The 21,395-nt window shown below is 46.2% G+C and overlaps 1 protein-coding gene across 2 annotated transcripts in view; it reads left to right on the plus strand.

Moving 5' to 3' along the window:
- Nucleotides 1-21,395, plus strand: part of XRCC1 (X-ray repair cross complementing 1) — a 310,744-nt gene that overhangs the window by 236,688 nt on the left and 52,661 nt on the right. The gene's annotated exons all lie outside the window — the stretch shown is intronic.

Below are 21,395 nucleotides of genomic sequence, written 5' to 3' on the forward strand. Positions count from 1 at the left end.
TAGCTTATATACTTGATTTACATCATAGTGTTCAATGTAAGAGGCGTAACAGCTGAGAGAAGACAAGATAACAGTATACACGTGGTGCTAGTACATCATCAAGAGGCGTAAACTAGGCGTGAACGAGGGTGTGTGCTAGAAACGTCACTGATAGGTGACGCAAGTGGGTGGCATCAAGGAGTGGTGCCAACAGAATGTTGCAATGTCAGCAGAAATCGGGAGCTTGGATGCGCGCGCAGCTGCATGACGTGTGATAGACGGGGTGCAGGGGACTTGACATTTACACTGACGGAAAGAGACAGGAGTCTGGCATGTCAGATCAACTTGTGCTTCTATCATATCTGATATCTGATGTTTAGGAACTAAGCTATCTGGGCAGAAAGGTCTCTAGAGCAGAAGCTATTCTATACTTGCTGTGAGTGCGTGTATAAGCGCCTGAATGTCTGTATGAGAAGCGTGGGGGCATGGGGCCTTCCATGGAAGCATGGCAACAGAGGCTATGAATTACTTGCATAAAGACAGGTCGGCCCTTTAGCCCTGTAGCTGGGGAGGGATGTTTACTGAAGCTAGCAGGCTGGAATGTATCTTCGGGGAGGAAAACAGATAACTCGAAGGTTATAGTCAATCTTGGCAGGCAGCAGGCTGAGCTGAGCACGGAGGGCCGCGCTAGAAGTAAGTCAGAGTTCACGGGTACGGGGGCTGCTTGGGCAGAGGCCCTCGCAGTCAGAAGCCAGAAAAAGAGGCTCGATGGCAGAGATTCAGGGCCTACTTTCAGCCAGGCTGAAAAACGTAGGAGTACACTTCAAAAAGACGTTGGCATCGCATACTTAGGAACGGACCATCAAACCCATTCATGGTGGGTCTGAAAGAGGACAAGTTAACGTTGGACGCAAATGTATTTGCGTCTTCATAGCTGATACAGGAGGGAAGTTACATGCACCTTTAACTCGTACATGGAGTCGGTGGGGTACTTGCTAGGGAACACAACATGACCATAAAATTTATATTACCTCAGATATGTTGATCATAGTTCTGTATGTTAGGAATCCATTTTTACGGATGATGTGCTGCTCTACAATTAACCTGATGGTAAGGAGCTGGCCATCATGAAATAGGTCACCCAGTGTTGCCAGGTTTGCAGCACCCTAGTGTCTTAATTCACCTATAAATGGGTTGCTCTAATGCTTGGCAAACCTAAGTGGGGTGTAGCAGTAAACTACTTTTGGGCAACCCGTAGCATCAGATGCTTCCCCATCCCAGGTTTGGTCACAGAAGAAAGAAGCAAAGCTTGTATTTGGATTGCAGTGGCACCTGTCTTGAGCATGTCTTCTGCAGGGAGTGCCTGGAGAACCATCGACTGACCCATTGTAGCAGAGCTGCTAGGTAATAGTTTTCAAAGTTGGGGGCCTGAGCTGTCACTTATCTGACCAATGCAACCATGTGGTGACCATTGCACCACATAAGAGTCCAGAGCATCATGTTCAAATGGCAGAAATATCCCCTCTGGAGAAATAGAAGGATGTTGGTACAATAATACAGGATGCGAGGTAGACCTCACAATGCGACTGGTGGTCAAGATAGCGAGAGCACTTCATAGGACTGATGGGACTTACAAGTGGCCATGCAAATGGGCTGCTCTTGCTTATGTAGCTACTATAGCCTTCTAGTAGGCTGGGGTAGATCAGCGGGCCCGCAAGCCGGGACTGTTCACCCTCTGATCTGCTCATCAAATCATTCAACATATAACTTCGGACATTGGCCCGACCTGCACCACATGCCTATCTGGCTCGCTCCTAGGTTCCTCTGGACCAAGTGATGATGAGAATGGGAAGGCTTAAAGCAACTGAAACAACTTGCCAGTCGTTTTGGTTAGTCTTAAACTCAAAACAACAGATCTTCCAGCCACAGATTCATCACTACTTGAGCCTGCTGATCCCGACCAGCTCAACAGCATCCTAGTAACAACAGGCTCAACAAGGACATTCCTCAAAGCAAAAATCTGCTCAGTGGCTCTTAGTGTGAGCCTACTACAATATGACCACAAGAAACTTGTTGGTGGGGTGAAGCAGTTGGAATGAACATTCAAGGAACTGCAACTACAAACTACTGAGTTGCAACAGCGATTACACGAACTAACGGAGCAAATGTGGGCCATGCCTGCAAACTAACATCAGAGTTGTGGACTTGCCTGAAGGCTCAGTGGCACGGGACATGGTCTGCATCTTAGTGAAATGAATTAAAAGAATTGTGGCTTCCCTCAAACTATCCCCCTTCTCTACCAAGTGAACTTGTAGAGTACCAACTAGGGGGCCTCTGCCAGGCTCTTCCCCAAGACCAGTTGTAGCTAAATTACTTGACTTCAAGGACTGCTGCGAGGTGCTGCAGATGGTGAGACAGGCAGACCAACTAGCAGTGGATAATCATCAGCTCTTTGTCTATACCCCGGCTGCACAACACCAGAGTTCCTACTTTGCAGGGGGAAGATGTATGTTGAGAGCTACATGATTACAACATTCCTTACTGTTCCCTCCAGATTAACTGCGTGCAACAGTCGCTCTTCTTGAGTGACCAGGTGGTGGCCGCTAACTGGCCGTACATCAAGGAGGCAATGGACCACCTTAAAATGTGTACTTAATAGTAATAAAATGTTATATATTTACTTGAACAACACACCTATCACTCACCATCACAACTAGTAGAATCTATTGGTAGATTTGATTGACTTCCTCAGTGATTCCCTTTCCTTTCAGATACTATTTGCTTTGCACACAGCTCACAGTGTCTCAATTCATGCAAGCTTTCCACTGCTATGCTCCACTGCTTTAGAGTTTGCGACCTTACTTAGGATCTATTCTTGGCTGACATTCAAGGGTTTGCCTAATGACAGCTGCACCTTTCTTCCTTGCCCTGATATGGGTGTGTGCTGTTGTTTCTTTTCAACCTCAGACCAGAATCCTAAAAAAAAGAGGGTAGGTACAGGGATGGCTGGATGGCAGCTCTGTACTCCTGAGTGGCATACAAGACCACAACTTTAAAAAAGAAAAATTAATGTTCGAGGCATATGAGCTGCAGATAGTACACTTTGCATTAAATCGCCATCTGGTGTTGGACTCGGATGGTTGCACCTTGTTGTTGTCTTGGAAGAAGTCTTTGTAGTCACGAGATAGGCGACTCCTCCCTTGGACGATAGTGCGCATGGGCAACTTTTTGCGTACCAATTTGAAAACTTTATTTTCAAACTTTTTCGACGCGCAAAAAAATCTATAACTCATACAAATCCTATTCAAGCTTCGACGCGACCATCATCTATTCGAATCCGATCGTCAACCCTGGCCACTGGGCCGATCGACGCCGTTGGGCCTACGGCTCATGGAAAGGACGCCGTTCAAGAAATGCGCCCAGTGTGGAGCAAAATTCCCACACAGTGACCATCATAAGGTCTGTAACCTGTGTCTCTCGCCGGAACACGACAAATCCAGCTGCCAAGCCTGCTCCTCTTTTCGATCGAAGAAGACTGTCCGTGATTGTCTGGCTCCACGACACATCATGGCACAGAGACCAGCTCCGGAACCAGTGGACATCTTCGATGAAGGCCCAGATGTCCCAGAAGAAGATTCCGAAGAACTCAAAATCATGGCAGAGGACTCGGATGACCCCATCACTCCTGGTCAACAAGTGAGTACTACTGCCCCTGCCCCAACTCCACCATCACAGCAAAAGGCACTGGTCAAGTCTTCGCCTGCTGGCCCCAGTCACGACCGAAAACATGCTTCAGAAGCCCCACCTTCGAGGTCGGCTCCGAAGAAAAAATATAAGCCTTCTAGTAGCGTAATGCCGAGCAAACCACATGTGATAGTCCTACAGGCGCCTTCGATACCGAAGCCAAAAGGACACTCTGCTCCGAAATCTTGTTCGATTCCATCCGCGCCAAAAAACAAACCGGCCCGAACACATACAGGCCTAGTGATAAAATGGCTTTGAGCACTTACACGCCTAAACATCACGACCCGATTCCGAATTCAAGTCTTCGAGACATAAAATAACGCGTAAGGATTCTACCACGTCTCCTAAGGCCAAAGCTCGGAACCAAAAAAAGACGCCGAAAGCAGTTATCGAGGAGGAGGAACTGTTTCATCCAGATCCTGACGATCCCAAACAGAAGAAAATCCTCATTGATCCCAAAACAGGACATGTCATAGCTGTGCCATCCAACAGCAAGAACTCGCATACTCCTGTAAAGGACTGTGCCACTTCACCCATGCCTCCTCCTTCTCCTGTCCATCCTTCTAATCCACTTCCTCTCCCTAAACCAGTTACACCACAGCGGTAACTTCACCACATACACCACCACAAAATGACGATGACGAGGATGATGATGATGATTTTGGGGGGGTGGAGAGACCCTCTGGACCCGTTAACAGAACCACAACCTATACCACAGGATGACAGGGATTTCAATGACCCAATAAACCTCCCAAGCCCACAGCCATACCCAACAAAACCATTTCACCCTGACGACAATATTGGTTTTGGCCAACTTATTAATAGGGCTGCAGTTTTTCATGGTGTGACTATGCACTCAGACACGCCAGAGGAGGATTTCTTTTTCGACACGTTTGAACAGTCCCAAAGATCAGTACAAATGTTACCAGTGATAAAAGGGGTCATTAAACATACCCCTGAAGTATTCAAAGATCCGGTAAGAGCCATGATTTTAAATCCTAGAATTGATAAAAAATATAGACCTGCCCCAGAAGACCCTGTCTATATCTAAGGACAGCTGCCTCTAGACTCACTAGTAGTGTCCAATGCTAGAAAGCGTGCTAATTCAGACATCAGGGGATTCACCACCCCTAGATAAAGAATCTAAACGGCTAGAAGCTTCAGGCAAAAGGGTAGCTGCACAAGCTGCCAATCACTAGCGTATAGCTAATACTCTGGCACTACTGGCTAAATATGATAGGGCTAACGACAACCAATTAGAGACCCTACTACAGCGTTTGCCAGACCAATAAAAGGAGGCTCAAGCAAATGACCTTATTCAAGAGGGGAAATTGATAACAAATGCCTCAATTAAATGTCCACTTGACTGGGCAGACACTGCTTCAAGATCCATTAACACCAGTTTACTGCTCAGACGACATTCCTGGCTTCGCATTTCAGTCTTTAAACAAGAGGTTCAGACAACAATTCTAAATCAGCCGTTCAATCAAGAACGCCTTTTTGCACCGGCTGTGGGCACAACTCTTTAAAAAATGAAAAAAGACCGAGACTGCGAAGTCCATGGGAGCCTTACAGTCTTCACAAACATGTAGTTTCTTTTGTCGCTCCTTTTATAGAGGAGCCTCTAAAAACATCAGTACAGACACTTCGTCGTCATTTAAAACTACCACTCAAACATCCTCTAAAAGAGGATATTTTAAAGGAGGTTACAGAGGGAATAACAACAAAGGAAGAGGACGAGGTAACAATAACACTCGCACCTCCCCTGCTTCTTAACAGTGACTTCCCTCCACTCCCCCAGGCCATTCCACTCCGGTCGGGGGAAGATTATCACAGTTCCTACCTGTCTGGAATTCCATCACAACAGACAAGTGGGTAAGACAGATTATCCAATATGGTTACTGCCTGGAACTGGTGGAACACAACAAACATATCCAAGGGGCGGCCGTTCATCGAGCCAGTTCCACAGATAGTTCTAGCAACGGACGCATTACTCACAGGATGGGAAGCCCATCTCCTCAATCACACCACTCAAGGCACATGGACCACACAACAGAAAGTGCTCCATATCAGTCATCTGGAACTATTAGCAATATTTAGGCTATTTGGTTTTAGGTTTAAACCTATTTTAACTAATAAAACCCCATCAGTGTAAACATATAAACACTGAAAAAACACATTTGCCACCACAAACTAAGTGCCATTCAAAGAAAGGAAAAGATGAGTGAAAGAGTAATTTCTATTTCTTCCTGAACGGGCCAATACAATGTAACTTTGTTATACAAGGTAGCATCAAGAAAGACTGGGCTAACATTACTCTGCTTGAGTTTTGTTGTTTAGGGATGTCACTAAAACATTGTCTCCACTCCCTTCTATTTTTTCAGTTTAGTGGTCTTTGGTCTAAAGATGCAGTGTTTAAATGCATGTTTTAGGTCTTATTTAGTTATTTTATAAACTGTAGAGAATTGGAAATATCAAAATCATATTTGATATTTTGGCTACATTTGATTTCACTGATAGGTAAAATGGCTGGTTTCATAAGAATCTTTCCTAATATGTATCATCACATTTACCCACAGACAGAGAATAGGTGAAATCCTTTGATACATCATCCCCCTTTTCTAGTGAGTCAGTATTGATTGTAAGTGAATTGCCAAACACCCCAGGCTTTAATTATTCAATGCAAGACGTAGTGGCAGGTATATGTGAAAAGAATGTTGTCACCAAGCATTTGAGATAGTGGTGAAAACATGTCACCGTATGTTTTGATAAACATGGAACGCAGTGTCATATGGAATGCTGATGAAAAAAGTTCCTACCTAGTTAAATAAAGATTGGAGTGATATTGTTTGTATTTGCAGTAATTCAGCTACGTATATGAAAAGGTTGTATGATGACCTGTCAAAATCGATACGTGAGCTGAAGTGCTGAAAGAGATCCTTGTCTCTAGCTAGATGATATGCTGAAAGCATCTTTACAGTCTTCAGAGATAATGAAGAATGCTATTGACTTTGTAGTCCATTCTGGTGCAGTAAAAATGTGTTCGAGGCATATGAGCTGCAGATTACACACTGTGCATAGATCGCCACCTAGTGTTGGGCCTGGATGTCTGTAGTTGTTTTTGTCCTGAAAAGTCTTTGGAAGTCACAGGATAGGTGACTCCTCCTTTGGACAATAGAGCGCATGGGCATCGGCTCCAATCTTAGGTTGTTTTTTTCCACCACGGGGTCGGATGTGTTTCCTGCGCTCCGTGTTGGAACCGATTTTCCTTGGGCGCAAAATCCTCACCAGCTTCCACTGTATTGTTTCGAACGAGTTTCTAATCAACCCTACTCTTCAAATCTGAAGTCTTTGATTCCGGTCATCAACGAAGGCCTTCGGGCCTACCTAGGCCTCATCTCCCAGCTCATAGAAAAGACGCCATTTAAAAGTGTCCTCGATGTGGGTCGAAGTTTCCCCACACCAGGAGATCGGTGTGGGGAAACTGAGGTGTGCAACCTTTGCCTCTCACCGGAGCACGAGGCCAGAGAATGTTCTGCTGGTGCCTCTTTCCGCTCCAAGAAGACGATCCGAGACCGACGAGCTCGAAGAACAATGGCTCGCTCGTCCGCTTCGATCCCAGACGATATCTTCGAAGAGGGCGTTGACGTCCCAGAGCAACAGCAAGAACATGGCGTCGACAGTAACTCCGAGGACGAAGATTCAGACGTCGAGGACATCACTCCGGCACAGAGGGTCGTAAGCAAGAACGTTGACCCCGGCCCTTCCTCAACACCTTCTAAAAAGGCTACGGTCACACCTTCGGACCCGGGTGCACACCGAGACACTGCTTCCCATGTCCCGCCTTCAAGCTCGGCAAAGCAGCCTAATAAGTCTTTAGGCGACTCATGCTCGAGTCAGCCTACCCCACGTGCCGGCGCACACTTCCGGCTCCGAAAAAGAAAGCATTGACTTCCTCCACGCCAGCTGCTACCACATCTAAGCACTCAGCGACAAAGAAAAGCACCGGCTCCTCAGCACCAAAAACACACTCGGAGCCGAGCAAGAAATTGCCACCCGACTCCCAAGCTTCGGAGCCAAAAAACCATCAGAACTGAGAAAACCATCGGAGCCGAAAAAGACAAATGTTCCACCAGCTAAAGACACTGCTAGAGAACATGTTTCAAAGCTGAAATATCCTCACAGTTCGGCACCGAAAAAGCCCTTGGCACCAAAAGATCTACCTACCACAGAGGACTTATTCCATCGAGACCCTACCCAAAAGTCTCTGGTTAAAGATCCAAAAACTGGTCGACTAACTTAGTTCTAAAAAACTACCATTGGACACGCCTGCACCTGCTCCTCATCTAAAGAAAAAGGACATTGCAACCTTTCCTGTAAGGATACCTTCTCCTCCTCCTCCTCCACCTCATATCCCTTCACCACCTCCTCCTCTACCACAACACTCAACCACACCTTCTCCTACTCCGATAACAGAGATGACACCTCTGATGACACAGGGGGTGGTGCAGATAGTGATCCACCAGATCCTTCTAGTCCTCCTGGCTCACCTGACCCTTGGGATGATTGTAGCACCCCAGATGTCCTAACGTCCCACAAGACTACATATATCCCGCCAGGCCTTCCCCACTAGAAGACACTATTGGATTTAACCAACTAGTACATAGGGCTGCCCAATACCATGGGGTTGACCTACATACTGACCCAGTAGAAGAAGACTTCCTCCTCGATACCTTTGACAACGCACAAAGGTCCACAAAGGTCCACTTCGATTTTACCCTTGCTTAAAGGTGCTATTAAGCGCGCACCAGAAGTCTTTAAAGACCCAGTTAGGGCTCGAATCATCAACCCCCGAATTGAGAAAAAATAGAAGGCTGTCCCTTCAGATCCAGCCTACATTAAAGGGCCTGCACCATTAGACTCCATTGTAGTCTCTAATGCACGCAAAAGAGCAAATTCACAAACATCAGGCGAGGCTCCCCCACCAGATAAAGAATCTAAGCTCCTTGACGCATCAGGTAAAGGAACAGCGTCACAGGCAGCAAACATTTGGCATATTGCCAATACTCAAGCATTACTGGCAAGATATGACAGAGCACATTATGATGAATTAGAATCAGTAATGCAGCACCTTCCAGATAAATACAAAAACATGGCACATGAGCTTATACAAGAGGGTAAAAACATCACAAATACCTCTATTTGTTGTGCACTAGATGCAGCAGATACTGCTTCAAGGGCAGTTAACACCAGTGTCCTGTTGCGTAGACATGCTTGGTTACGCATTTCAGGTTTTAAACCTGAAGTACAAAGTGCCATCCTCAACCAACCCTTTGATGAGCAGCACTTATTTGGGCCTAATGTGGACGTATCTCTTGAAAAAATGAAAAAAGAGACCGACACAGCTAAATCTATAGGAGCCTTGCAGTCGCAAGCTCCCAGAATCCTTTTGCCGCTCATCTTACAGAGGGACCACCAGGGGATACTTCTCAGACAGACCCTCTACTGCCCCTACACAATCCACCTACAGTAGGGGCTACCAAAGAGGTGGTTACAGAGGTAACCACAATAAGGGCATAGGCAAAACCAACAACTCCCGCTCTGCCTCCACCCCTGCCCAATGACTTCCCTCCCCTTCCCCATTCCACTCCAGTTCGGGGGAAGACTACAATTTTTACCAGTCCGGACCAACATCACATCAGACAGGTGGGTGCAACAAATAATTCAGTCAGGTTACTGTCTCGAACTAACATCTACCCCCCCTCCCCCCAAAACATACCACCCAAATAGCGTCCAATGTCACAGGAACATTTGATACTACTCAGGCAAGAGGTAACATCCCTCCTACCAAAAAACGCAATAGAACCAGTTCCATTGCATCAGCAAAACAGGGGAGTTTACTCCCTGTACTTTCTAATATCAAAAGAGTTCGGATCTCTAAGGCCCATTCTCGACCTCAGACCACTGAACCTGTACATACAATCAGACCACTTCCATATGGTCACACTCCAGCAGGTTCTTCCTGTCCTTTTACAAAACAACTTCCTTGCTACTATAGATCTCAAGGACGCAGTTTTTCAGATTCCCATTAACACAGCTCACAGAAAGTACCTCAGATTTGTACTAGACGATCAGCACTATCAATTCAAAGAACTCCCATTCGGGGTCACAACAGCACCAACATTGTTTACCAAGTGCCTTGCAGTAGTGGCAGCGCACTTAAGAAGACTGCATATTCACATCTTCCCATATCTCGACGACTGGCTCATAAAAGCCAGCTCATAGAGTCAGTGTGTACACACACACTCACACCACCATCCAATTGTTCCATGACTTGGGGTTCACAGAAACCACACCAAGTCCCACCTGCAAAGGTCCCACGTACAACAATATCTGGGTGCCACAGTAAACACCTCCACAGCTCTAGCTTATGCTTCTCCTGCCAGGATAACAAATATGCAAGCTCTTCTAACCAAATTCCAACCCCACTCTCTTCCAGCACGAGTGTTCATGCAACTCATAGAAATGATGGCCTCTTGCATATTCATAGTGTCTTATGCAAGACTACAGATGCGCCCTCTTCAAGAGTGCCTAGCACAACAATGGAACCAGGCTCAGGGTCAATTAACAAACCTAGTGTTGGTAGGCCGTCGAACACACCGCTCTCTGCAATGGTGGAACACCAAAAACCTTTCCAAAGGGCGACCTTTCCTAGAGCCAGTTCCTCAGATTGTCATAACAGCGGACGCATCGCTCTCCGGCTGGGGAGCCCACCTACTGCAGCACACCATGCAAGGAAGGTGGACACCGCAACAAAAGTTACTCCACCTCAACCACCTGGAGTTACTAGCCATTTTTCTTGCCCTAAAAGCATTCCAAAAGCACATATCGGGCAAAGCGGTCTTAATCCGCATGGACAACATGACAGCCATTTACTACATAAACAAACAAGGAGGGACGCACACTCTGCAACTCTCTGTTAGCGCAGAAGATATGGAGATGGGCTATATATCAGAACATCTTCCTTTTAGCCCAACATGTTCCAGGGGTATAAAACACCATGGCCGATCTGTTGAGCTGACCGATACAACAGATCCACGAGTGGGAACTTAATTTACAAGTTCTTCACCCGTTCTTTCAGATGTGGGGACAACCTCAGATAGACCTCTTCGCCACCCACAAAAATGCCAAATGCCCAAGCTTCGTCGCCAGGTATCCACACCCACTGTCTAAAGCCAATGCGATATGGATGAACTGGCCCGGCAAATATGCGTACACTTTTCCACCTCTCTCACTGCTTCCACTAGTGGTGCTCAAACTTCAGCAACATTCCCTCACTCTCATTTTAGTTGCTCTAACTTGGGCCAGACAACCGTGTTACACCACACTGCTGCAACTTTCTATGGTACCGCACCAAAAGCTACGGCTGTCTCCATGCTTTCTAAACCAGAACCATGAAGAGATCAGACACCCGGACCCAGCTCAGCTCAACCTAGCGATCTGTCTCCTGAAATCCTAGAGTTCGATTATCTTAACCTTCCTCCTGACTGTATGAACGTCATTAAAGAAGCTAGACGTCCCACCACTAGGGCATGTTATGCAGCCAAGTGGAAGCGTTTTGTAATATACTGCCATAACAACAACATCAATCCTCTAGATGTGTCTATTCAACACATCATAGGATACTTATTACACCCCCAAAGATGTCACCTAGCGTACACATCTATTAGAGAGAATCTTGCTGCCATTGCAGCATACCTACAAAATAGACACCTATCACTCTTTAGAGTACCTGCATAAAGGCTTTTATGGAGGGCCTCAAAAGAATAATTCATCCCAGAGCACCACCTTCCCCTGTGTGGAATGTAAACATTGTTCTCACACGGTTAATGGGACCTCCATGTGAACCTTTACATAAATGTGAGTTGCAATTCTTAACCTGGAAAGTTGCTTTCCTAGTAGCTATTACTTCTCTAAGAAGAGTTAGTGAGCTACAAGCATTAACCATTCAAGAACCTTTTCTGCAAATGCATCATAATAAGGTTGTTCTCCGTACCAATCCTAAATTCCTTCCAAAAGTCATTTCACCCTTCCAACTCAATCAATCTGTCGAGCTGCCAGTATTCTTTTCGCAGTACAGACAGTCGCAGAAAGAGCTCATCATACTTTAGATGTCAAAAGAGCGTTGCTTTACTACATTGAAAGAACACAATCCTTTCGTAAAAGTAAACAACTTTTTGTGTCTTCCTCACCACCACTCAAATTGAACCCCATATCAAAATCGGGGATAGCTAGGTGGATTGTCAAATGTATACAAATTTGCTACCTCAAAGCTATACGTACATTATCTATTCCTCCTAAAGCCCTCTCTACTAGAAAGATAGGGGCTTCAATGGCATTTTTAGGGAACATTCCCCTAGATGACATATGTAAAGCAGCCACATGGTCTACACCGCACACATTCACAAAATACTATTGTGTAGATGTGCAAACCAAACAACAAGCTACTGTGGGCCAGGCTGTACTCAAAACACTGTTTTAAACTACTGCAACAGATACGGGTGGGCGCTGCTAAGAGTGGGTTCTGCTATACAATCTATACGCAGTGTGTAATCTGCAGCTCATATGCCTCGAACGGAAAATGCTACTTACCAGTATGCATCTGTTCTTGGCATGTAGAGCTGCAGAGTTACACACGCCCACCCGCTTTATCTGTTCCAGTATTATCTTAATTAGATACAGCTTACATGAGCATCCTTCCTGTTTCTTACAAACTCCATTTCCCTACTGGCGAAAAACAATCTAAGAATGGAGCCGATGCCCATGTGCACTATTGTCCAAAGAAGGAGTCTTCTATCCCGTGACTTCCAAAGACTTTTCAGGTCAAAAACAACTGCAGACATCCAGGCCCAACATTAGGTGGCGATCTATGCACAGTGTGTAACTCTGCTGCTCTACATGCCAAGAACAGATGCATACTGCGATGTCGCAGCGAGACCTATAGCCGTCAACTTTGCTTACAAGGAGGCAAGAGGAGACAAGAGATGTGCACGCGCCGCCCGCTGTAATCAGATCAGGTCGTGCGCGTGTTCACCATCTCCTGTCTCCTTTAGCCTCCAACACACACAGGCACACCTCCCCCTGCTTTCGCACGCGCACACAGACACACACAGAGACACACACACACGAGCGCACCTACACGCACGCAAACACACGAGCGCACACATACAGAGACACACACCACACCTCCCCCCACCGCCCCCACCCCACACATACACACGAGCGCATACACGCACACATGCAGAGCACCACCCCCCCACACACAAGCGCACACATATACAGAGCCACCCCCCCTGCATACAACTAACCCCACTCACCACATCAGCGCCACTCCGGACTCTGCAGGCTCCGCGGGGCTCTCCCTCCGGCATGGGAGCCCCACGTCACCACTGCTCCTCTCTGGGCCAGTCACTCTGTGGGCGCGGGCTTCAGAAGACGGAAGTCCCGCCCCACAACAGGTTTCGGTTTCGCGCACAGCTTTCTTCAATGCTTGTTAATGGAAAGTTGGAGAATTACGATATCCTTTTACAAATTATTTTGTCATTTAAGAAAGCACAGGCTGTACACACTGAATCTTATTTCAGCTGTGGCTTTATACATATATACCAAAAAAGCGTGCAAGGAGGGAGGAGATATTTTCATTTTTTATTGTCAATCGAAGATTTAGTGGCAAACTTTAACAAGTTGTTTATTGTTTTTTTATTCTTTTATTATTTTAACCTCTTCGATGCTAATGACAAGGGTAACTCGTCATGAACTTTCCATTCATTTCAATGGAAAATGAATGTAAAATATTAATGGTGCCTTAGCAGCGAAGCGGATATATAAAATATAGGAATGTTTCCAAAAGAACGCGCTCATAGGTTGATCAACCGGAATAGCCAACACACGATTAATTTGATTACCACCAATGAGTAGACACGTGTGCTTGGAGCGGCAAATTACCTCCTTCGGCCGGTGGATATCGGATCGGTTTTCAGTCTCCACCATGAGTCAAAATTGAGCACAATAACGGATTCAAAGAGACATAACTTCTTTTAAAGAAATAGGAAGTGCCCCCAATCTTCCTGAAACTTACAAAGTTTTGTAAACATGATGTGTGTGGTTCAAGTTAAAGAAAGTGGGAACGCTCGTTCTTATCTTTATTTCAATTTCCTATAGTGTGAACTTGGCCCGAGGGCACTGGAGCAATTTACCGGAGACGCAGGCTAGATACATAGATGTATAGGGAATGAGACATTACAAGATTTGTCCAGAATCACAGGGTGTTGTCCAATGCCAGGATTTAAACCTAACTCCCCTGTTCCAAAGTCGGCACCGCTAGGTTTGTGTATATGGCTTGCTGTAAAATGGGTTCCTTAGATATCGGATTGCTCCTTTGGGGGAGCATGGTGTGTGCGCGTTGTGGGGGGCTGTTTGCCAATGCCTGGAGCTAATTACAGGCCGTGGCAGGCATGTCCAGCCTGGGATAATAGCAACAGGGAAGCATCTGTCTGTCCAGGGCAGCACTCGGTGACTCATTTTCACAAACTTGAAAGAAAATCTAAGGACTACACATGGGTGTTAAGGAGAGTGGTCGGGACGAGAAAGACGTACCGCCCTCTCAGCAGGGGGGGGGGAGGCGAGGACGTGCATTAGCATCTGCTCAAGCAGCATCCCCAATCATTAATCCTTTTTGTTGGGTTCCGGAGTAGCGTGCTACTTGCCGAAAAGCGCTTTGGCGCCTAGACAGGGGTAGTAAGCGCTACATACATGCAATTAAAATACGATAATATCATGCGCGCCAGGTAAGTACCCGTAAACAAAAATACGCACACTGCCGAACGAACACTCCCACCTGAAAACCAGTCACAGAATGGCACGCATGAACGGGTAGCATCACTCAGACGAAAACATTCCTGCCTGACCAGTGCATGCAATGCAGTATGTTACGTGGAGATACAGAAGTGCAGGGACTCATTTTCCAGAGCGCTTCTTGCTTCTGGGAAGTGCCGGTACTCTCCCATTAAATGCATTGCAGCAGTACTGGAGAATACGAGTACTGTCCCTTTCAAATGAAAGAAGAGCATGTACTCAGTACATGCCTGCTATTGGGAAGTGCTGGCACTCACAACCCACCAGTACCTTCCTGCTTTTTGAAAGTGCTGGTACGCTCCCATTCAAAGTATTATTACTGAGAAATTAAGGTACTCTCCCTTATGAGTTCTAGAGTCGCAGGCACTGAGTACCGGACAGTACCTGTCCACTCATGTCACTATGCTCAACCGGAAGCTATATGGAAATGCACGTGCGTATGTTCTTTCACATATGAAGCAGAGCTTTGATGACTTCTTCTCGGGATCGACATTAAAATGGGTGCAATATTGTGATTTCGTTATTTTGTGTTTAATGGCTGAAACAGAAATGTCGAAAACGGCAATGGATTAATGTGTACAACAGCGCACTCCGCCAACATAGTGCCATATATATTTTTTCGGTCTACACATTGTCATGTCTGTTGACAAGAATTTGACCGAAATTACAAAAACATACATAGGGATTTGCATGCAGACCGCTTTCAAATTAACTCTTTCAACAGAGTGTTTATGATTTTTTACACATTTTGTTTAGCGTGTACTTGACCCGAATGCAATGGAGCAGTGTACAGGAGCACCAGTTACATTACACAAGGGCACACATTCATGTGTTCTTTTTGTTTTTTTGTTAAGTATCGGGACTTTAAGTGATTTGCCCAGATGTACAGGATGTTGAGCTGCGGAGAATCAAGCCTATCTCACCACTTCTAAAATCAGCACCGCTGGCCGTAAGCCCACATTTTCTGGCCATTTTCTACAAACTTTTTTTTTGGCCAGTGTACTATATTGAAATATTCCATTTCAGCAGACTTTGCACTTATCCTCCCATAGTAATCAAAAACGTAATTTTCCGTCTCGGTGCTTTAAAATAAGTGTGATAAAAAACTCACTTCTACACTTTATATCAAAGGTTTCCAGCCACCATAAATGATTGTCAATAAATGGCTGACATTGAGAATACAAAGATATTGTATCTGGTGAACAGAGTGACTTTTTTGCCCCATTTTTTCTGGGTGCCCTCACTATCTATCGCCCTCACTCTATCTATCTGCCTCACTCTATCTATCTATTGCCCTCACTCCATCTATCTATCGCCCTCAGTCTATCTATCGCCCTCACTTTATCTATCTATCGCCCTCACTTTATCTATCTATTGCCTTCTATCTATCTATCTCTCTATCACCCTCACTCTATCTCTCTATCTATCACCCTCTATCTATCTATTGACCTCACTCTATCTATCTATTGCCCTCTATCGCTCAATCTATCTTACTATCTATCACCCTCACTCTATCTATCACCCTCACTCTATCTATCACCCTCACTCTATCTATCACCCTCACTCTATCTATCACCCTCACTCTATCTATCACCCTCACTCTATCTATCACCCTCACTCTATCACCCTCACTCTATCACCCTCACTCCATCTATCGCCCTCACTCTATCTATCGCCCTCACTCTATCTATCACCCTCACTCTATCTATCACCCTCACTCTATCTATCTATCGCCCTCACTCTATCTATCGTCCTCACTCTATCTATCACACTCTATCTATCAATCGCACTCCCTTAATCTATCTATCGCATCACCACAGTATCACTCAGCACCACCATAGCATCACTCAGGGGCACCACAACATCACTACGCGCTACCACAGGATCACTGAACGCCACAGCATCACTAGTCGCCACCACAACATCACTCAGCGCCACCACAGCATCAATCTGTGCAACCATTCAACAACAACTTGTTCAAATATGTTCTCTCAATGTTTCAAGCTTTATTACAAATGTCACAAAAAGATGTTAATATTTCACTTCTGTTCTTGGATTTTCGTCACAATAAAATACACTGAACATAATCTTTGCAAAAGTTATTTACAAAAGTTTAAGCTATTGCCATTATAAATAACAATAACAATAATATTTAGGTATTAATTATTTTAAAAAAAATAAAAGGCATTGTTATTTGTCGTTTACAATACCAATAGCTCAAACATTCCTAATGCGAGACCTATTGCATTGCAAATGCTTGTTTTTCTTGTGTCACACCCTCGGTGGCACAACCAGTGCTGCAATACATACCCTGGGGACCATGTAGTAGGGACTTACAGGTAAGTTACCACATGCCACTTGGTTATAGCCAATGCAACCTACCTATTTTGTGGTCAGGGCCCTGGCACTGAGGTCTGGTTAGCGAAAATCGTGGTTTGAATGTCTTCACGCTTGGAAGACTTCTTGATTGGAATGGAGACAACCCTTTGACTCTAAACTCTTCAAAGTGCGGTGCCTATCAGAGTGCCCCATGTTCTACTTCTTACGTGAATGACAGAGAACTGAACCTGTTTCAGCCTAGCGGTTGACTTATCAAATCAGCTGCTTGCTTTTTCTTCTCAACGGGATCGTAGTCTATCTGAATATATTCTGCCCTGAGGAAGTCCTAATCGGGCGAAACGCGTTGGCTGTCTTCTATGCTGTTTCACTGATCACCTTACCTTCTGTCTTGTGCTGTTTTGCTGATCATCATGTTTTGATTTCTTGGCTGTTATCACTGTGTCAAGACTTATTTGATTAAAATTTGGAAATGTGTTTGTATTCACGAAGGATATGTGTCTCAATTTATCAAAATTGATTTCTCATACTTAATAATTGCTCTTGTTGCCTCTCCATTTGCTGGTTTTGTGTTTATTTAATTTTAGTCCTGTGGCAGTGGACTAGGGAGGTGGGCAACTTTCACTGCTTAAGACTGTGTACACTAGTGTATATGTTGGTTGTACAACATTTAAATCCCTTACTGCCTAGTTTTTGCTGTATCTGGTTAGCAGACCTCAGTGCGCTCTCAAAATTGAAAAACCATCCGCATCAGTCAAAATGACTTTGGGCTGACAGTACAATGAGGCATTTCCTTACACACTCCATCTGAGTGCTAGTGTTTTCGATCTGTCCTCTATATCCCCCTCCTATGTTGCTTCTTTTCTCTCACCTCACCATGTACTCTATGCTATTGCACTCTGGCCACGCCACTGCACTCCACTCCGCCCCACTGCACTCCACTCCAACCCACTGCACTCCACTCCGCCCCACTGCACTCCACTCCGCCCCACTGCACTCTACTCCGCCCCACTGCACTCTACTCCGCCCCACTGCACTCTACTCCGCCCCACTGCACTCTACTCCGCCCCACTGCACTCTACTCCGCCCCACTGCACTCTACTCCGCCCCACTGCACTCTATTCCGCCCCACTGCACTCTACTCCGCCCCACTGCACTCTACTCCGCCCCACTGCACTCTACTCCGCCCCACTGCACTCTACTCCGCCCCACTGCACTCTGCTCCGCCCCACTATACGCAACTGCACTGTACGCTGCACCACTGCACTCTACGCTGCATCACTCTACTCTGCCACTGGACTTTATACCACTGCACTCTATGCCACTCTACTCTTCACCACTCTACCACTTTGCAGTATACCACACTCTACTTTGCACCACTCTATGCCACTGTACTCTGTGCCAATTCACTCCACGCTATGTCACTCCACACTATGCCACACCACTCTAAACCACACCTCACCACTCTCTCTGTCACACTACTCTAAGCCACACCACGCCACTCTATTGGTCACACCACTCTTATTTATGCCACTCCACACAATCCATGCCACTCCACACTGTGCCTCTCCACTATAGTTATGTCACACCACTCTATGCCACTCCATTCCACACAGTGTCACTCTACTCTGCCCTGCTTTACTCCACTCTATGCCACTCCACTCTGCCACTCCACTCTGCGCCACAACCCTCTACACCACACCACTTCACGCAACTCAAGCCACTCTATACCACCCCAAGCCACTCTTCTCTAAACTACTCTACACCACTCCGCTCCACTCTATGCCATGCCACTCCGCTATTGGCTTTGCCAATGGTTGTTTCCTATACTGTGATTTACCTTAATTGGAGATCAGTTTATTAAAATAACACGGTGCCCAGGGGTAAAACTCGGGTCTCCACCACTGTAGAGATGTGTAAGGATGTTTGTCCTGTGTGTGGAAGATCCCCGTTTGCAGGCTTGGGAGGGAGCTTGGAGGCCAATTGAAGAGCGGGAAATGCTGCTAACATTTGCTGCTTTCCCTTCGAGGTGACTTGGTTTCCACCTCCAAATGTCTGTGAACAGTCATGTCTAGTATGCTTACACTCTTCACAGTCCTGGTGTTAATCCTGTGTCTTGGAGCTTCAGTTTTTGTTTAAACTTGGTGATTTCCACTCGAGCACCCACTTGGCTTCACCAGCATGCTGGTTCCTCGGATGTCCGGGTGACCGCTACACGGTCGCCTGGCAGCATCCCTCTGTGGTCCCATCCTCCACTTTCTCAATACACAGCCCCTCGACTCCGCAGCCCGGCTCCTGCCTCTGAGTGGTGTGTGTGGGTGGAGGGAGGGAGGCAACAGGAAGGGCGTCTTATTGTCTTCCTTTGTTTTCCTCTGCTTACGTCGCCTCTTTGATGTGCCCTGAATCTGTGTGCGAGTTTGAAAACCTCCCTCTCCGTTCACGCTCAAGAGCTGCACCCCACCCCCCTCCCTCTCCCCGGGCTGACACCCTCACAAAGCATTTCTTGGTAGCTGATTGCTCAGCCCATCCCTAGCACAAAGCCCGTCTCACCAACGCAAGGCTAGGATTACTGTTTTCACTTCGGCTGTCTCAGGAGTTGTGACTTATTTGACAGTCTTATGTGGCACTGAGGGGGATGACTGTGCGCACAAATTCGCTAAGATGCTTTTTGTCACAGGAGAGAATGATGTGGTTCCTTATGGACGAGCTTTCCACAATAGCTGCGTGACAAAGAACCCTGTCCTCTTCGGGCAACTTTCGCTACTGAGAGTTTCAAGAATAAATGTGTTTAAAAGAATATACACACTCGCACTCACTCGCTCACTCACACAGACACACACCCCTGAGTCTTTCCCTCTTTCAATGAATTCAGGGCACCATTTTGCTGTCACTGTGCCAAAGGCATTTGATTCATGAATGCAGCGCAAAATGGGGACACCACCTTATCCCCACTGTAAATGTAGCATTAATATGGCTAGGGTATCTGTATAGATAGCCCACTCTGCTGCTTTTCCACCAGTTGACAACTAAGGATATTTTTCATAATTAAAAATGGCTATTTTAAAATATTCTTCTAAAGCAGATTCTTTGTTACATTTTTATAAAGGCAGCAGGATATAAGCGTCCCGCGCAAATGTGTCGGTGTTTGGGTTCTGCCAAAGGAGATGCTGTCTACACGGGATAAGCCTTCTTTGTCATTTAATAAAAGTACATCTCTTCAAGAGGAGGGCTCGCTGTCCAGCGGCACTGAATGCATCGGATCATAAGCCTTCTGAGTGATGCTCAACAAAAGACCCCTCCATTAGTCATTTGGGCACGAGCACATGGATGAGGGGCTGGGGTTTCTGAAGCAGGGGTCTTCGTGCTCACTAGAAGGAACCTGTGAGGATGGAGCAATATTGAGGCGAAAGTCCTCTGCATGGCTTTCTGAAGCTGTACCGTACTGACCTTTTCCACTCCCTCGAAAGTTCTTCTTGAGCCTGTCCGCTCCACGGGAATTCCCCCTTTAACTTTGTTGTTGTTTTTTAGAGATTGGACTCCAAGGTCAGGGTTCAGCCAAAGTTTAACCCTTTTTTTTAGGTCAAGCCTGGGCAGCACATGGGCTGCTCTGTGACATGCTGTATTAGAGTATGGAATAGAAGCCCCGCCTGCTCTCTGCCCATATTTGTCACTGGCTTATGTCATTGTCCTTTGTAAATGCTGGCTTCTGATTCGTTAATAGGCTTGTTAGTCCCGCCTTAGTACCGCCTTGTCTTCTTTTGTAATCTCCCGTGAGAACTGGCCCATTTACTTCCGTTGTTACACTGTAGGTCTTTTTAAGTCTGTTAGCACTATTTTCTTTAATGAGTTTCTCCCTCTGCAGGCGGGACATGCTTTCCTGCAACATTCGGTGCGCCATGCGTGATTTCACTTTTCGAGCAGCCCGGGACAGTGGCGGCCACGGCTTCTTTGGATTACTGTTGGTGTTTGTTCTGTGCGTTCATCCATTTGAGCTTGCCTTTGTGTTTTTGTCAGCTGTGTGTATGTGCTGTGTATCCGGCCCCCTACAACACTGATTGTAACAGTGAGCGGAGAGTCCTGTTCTGGGTGGAGTACATTTGGACCGGACAGACTTGTGCCCCAAACAGCCCACTCCCACTGCACATGATGAATGGGCACTGCTGATCAGATCGATGGCTGTCCAGCCCTGGCTGCACTCCCCCACACAGCCCAGAGGAATTAATTGAGGCCTGTCCCCTCATCCATCGATACAGATTATTGCCAATGGGCTGGTTAACTTCTTAAACAGCCCTCACCTTCGCTCACCTCTGGCTAGTGCGCGGCCGGATATGTGCACATTGGCAGGAGCTGGGCTGGGAAGTGTAGTAGGTCAGTACCGCCTGTTCAGCAGCCCTGGGTAAAAGAAAAAATATGTTTTAGAA

Source organism: Lissotriton vulgaris, chromosome 7 (genome assembly GCF_964263255.1).
Source record: "Lissotriton vulgaris chromosome 7, aLisVul1.2, whole genome shotgun sequence".
NCBI lineage: Eukaryota > Metazoa > Chordata > Amphibia > Caudata > Salamandridae > Lissotriton > Lissotriton vulgaris.